Consider the following 4,035-nt stretch of genomic DNA (forward strand, 5'->3'; position numbering starts at 1 on the left):
AAATTATACCGACTCGCAGCAGAGTCACTCCACGTATGTTAGCCAACACTCAATGTATATAACAACATCACATGTTAGCACCCACACATAGAGTACCCTACCACTTCCCATAGCAAATCGGCTGGAATTTAACATCCAGTTCTATTTGCCACAGAAAGATGCCGGACATGATATATACCCTACAAATGTCATAAATGTTGGACCCGCAGGGCTCCCACACAACCACATCGTGGAAATCCTGAGACCCCATCCCCAATACATGTATCCTACAAACTAGGCACTAGATTGTAAGGACTTAACACCATAATTTTGTGGAATCCCTAGACTCCCACGTCCGTCTGTAAATAAGTCGAATCAACCCATCCCACCTCATCCGTCAAAACACTCAGCCTCGTCACCTACACCTCATGCGAATATCTCAGAACCTAAGTATAGAAATCAGAATCCATAGATCTCCAATTCTATAATTCTCCTAACAAGGGCTCATTATACTGCTCGGTACCGGGACGCACTACATCACCAAGGAGTAACTTAACCATGTCCTAGGCAAGTACCCCTACCTCGCAGTCCAGACAACAGACCATCGAAAGACATAATCCCTTGTCCTACCCACAGCCCCTCCTAACCATGTCCCTCCCGTCAAGCTATTCCCAACCCTAATACCCCATGCGACCATGGTTGATCAAGACAGCTATGAACCTACCCCTACAAGGTGCGCATAAACCTGGCCAGAAACCATGTCCAACCAAAGCCGCAGCACTTTGGCTACAATTTCTGTTGTTGCTGTTTTTGGACGTCCACTACGTCGTTCATCTTCAATGCTTGTACGACCTCGTTTAAATTCAGCAACCCAATTTTTTACTGTTGCATATGAAGGATCACTTTCACCTAACACATTCACTATATCATTATGAATTTCTTGTCCCGATAAATCTTTTTTATGTAAATATTTAATGACAGCACGCATTTCTAATTTTTCCATTATAAAAAAAATAGCGGATGCGTCTTGTTTGAACACCTGTTTCTATATGAAGGAGTTGCCAGATCGAAACAAAATTTAACATGTGTTCATAACAGATATGGAAGTTTCCAAAACACTTAACTTTTTTCTGTTTATACCGCGCATTTTGTGCTAGGCTAAGAAGTTTCCGAACTGCCCTCGTAAAGAGATGAATTTGGCAAGTGATGACGTAATCTGATTGTCACAATTTGAAATTTTAAATTAAATACGGGAAACTAATATATATATAAATAAACTTAAATCTAGAAATATCAAAGTCGTAACAATATACTAACACTACGTACCAAATTTCAACTGGATCGGATGAATTTTGCTCCTCCAAAAGGCTACGGAGGTCATAACTGGGCATCGCTTTATATGGGGGCTATATACATAATTATGGACCGATATGGACTAATTTTTGCATGGTTATTAGAGACCCTACACTAACACTATGTACCAAATATCAGCCAGATCGGATGAAATATGCTTCTCTTAGAGGCTCCGCAAGCCAAATATGGGGGCTACATACAGTTTGTCAAGAAAGTGTTTTGACAATGGGATAAAAATTATGTTTTGTTCCAAAATTAAATATAATGAAATTTAAAAAAAAAAATTTATTATGTATTTTGGAAAGTATACATACGTACACAGAATTAAAAATTTAATAAAATATTTAATATTTCAATTATTTCTAGAAGTTGAAATAGTTGGCAATGTCAAAAGACTTTCTTGACAGACTGTATATTTTTTGGGCCGATATGGACCAATTTTTGCATGTTTGTTAGAGACCATATTCTGGCTCCATTTACCAAATTTCAGCCAGATCGGATAAAATATTGTTCCCTTAGAGGCTCCGCAAACCAAATCTGGAGGTCCGTTTATATGGGTTCTATATGTAGCGTGTTTCTTCATAATATATAGAATTTTAGGGGGGTTTGATGACAAATTTTCTCCCAAGCAAATCAGTTCAACCAGATTCTACCTATGAAGACTAGATCAGATTCTGGATTTATGAGAACTAATTTAGTTTGAGTTTTAGAGAAATCATAAACATATCGTGTATATGATGAAATAACGTCTTGATTTGAAATCTTAACTCTGTAGATTTTTTCCGCCATTATTTAAATGAATACGATGAGTAAAATCTGGAAATTTTACTTTCAGTTTCAAACAATTTTCATGATCAGTGCGCCTGTTATACCCTGAAAGAGGTGTTTTCTTTTCTGAGGAACGAAATGTTAGAGACAATCGTTGAATCGCTTATCAAAAATTCGGATTAGTTTGCTCTAAACGAAAATACTTTATAGGAAAGGGAAATTTCGTTTGTCTAAAATTTTATTCACGAGGAAAATATTTTTTTCTTTGGGTGTACCCTCAAGAAGTTAAATAGGTCTATATCGATGCCTTACCAAACGGACCGGTAAAAATAAATGCGATACAGATTTTTGAGGGTCTAAAATTCCAGTATATTTACATTTTTGTGCAAATCGGATAAAAACTACGGTTTCTAGAAGCCCAAGGAGTTAAATCTGGAGATCGGTCTATGTGGAGGCTATACTAAAACAAGGGTCGATACACACCATATTCGGCTGACCTATTTGTGATCAGCCGGATTCCAAAAGTCCTTGAAATAAATTCGGGAGTTAGGTCTATATGGGGGCTATACCAAAACATGGATCAATACTCACCACCTCTTAATGTTCCTCAAATACCTCTAGAATTCCCAAGATACCTCTAGATTTCCAATTTCAGGCGAATCAGGTAATAAATACTGTTTATAGAAGCCCCAGAATAAAAATCGGGAGATCAGTCTATATAAGGGCTATACCAAAACATGGACCGATACGGACCATTTTCGACAGGTCTAGGTATGGGGGCTATATCAAAACATGAACCGATAGGCACCATTTGCGACGCACCTATTTGTGATCTTAAAATACCTCTAGATTTTCAATTTCAAGCAAATCGGCTAGAAAAGCCCCAGAATAAAAATCGGGAGATCGGTCTATATGGCGGCTATACCAAAAGATGGACCGATACGGACCCTTTTCGACACACCACTTTATGGTCCTAAAATACCTCTAGATTTTCAATTTCAGGCAAATCGGATAGAAAATACAGTTTCTAGACGCCCAAGAAGCAAAATCGGGAGATCGGTCTATATGGGGGTTATACCAAAAAATGCACCGATACACATCAATTTCGGCAAACCTCTTTTTGGTCCCAAAATACCTCTAGATTTCCAATTTCTGGCAAATCGGGTAATAAATACAGTTTATAGAAGCCCCAGAATAAAAATCGGGAGATCGGTCTATATGTAGGCTATACCAAAACATGGACCGATGGGCACCATTTTCGGCACACCTTTTTATGGTCCTCAAGTACCTCTAGATTTTCAATTTCAGGCAAATTGGATAAAAACTACGGTTTTTATAAGCCCAAGACCCCAAATCGGGAAGTCGGTTTATATGTGGACTATATTAAAAATTGGACCGGTATAGCCCATCTTCGAACTTGTCCTGCCTGCAAACAAAAAACGAATCTGTGCCAAATTTCAGGACGAAAGCGCCATTATTGAAGGCTGTAACGTGATTACAACAGACAGACAGACGGACATGCTTATATCGTCTTAGAATTTCTCCCTGATCCCCTGAATATATATACTTTATATAGTCGGAAATCGATATTTCGATGTGTTACACATGGAATGACAAACTGATAATAAATCATAATAAATATCATGACCATTGTAACCATTTAATCATGAATAAAAGGAAAAAATAATAAAATTTAACTACAAAAAATATTTTTTTTTTCAATAAAAATAAGTTATATTTAGCGTTAGTTCAATTGCGGAATTTTATTTTTGTCAGTGTAGGATGGAATTATACTAAGTTTTTTATTACGTTTGTAACGCATCGATATCGATTTCCAACTATATAGCTAAATCTAAGCTTGATCAGGAAGAAATTCTAAGACGATCTAGCGATGTCTGTCCGTCTGTTGTAATCACGCTATTTCACGATAATGGC

This window comes from Haematobia irritans, chromosome 3, assembly GCF_050003625.1.
Source record: "Haematobia irritans isolate KBUSLIRL chromosome 3, ASM5000362v1, whole genome shotgun sequence".
Classification (NCBI taxonomy): Eukaryota; Metazoa; Arthropoda; class Insecta; order Diptera; family Muscidae; genus Haematobia; species Haematobia irritans.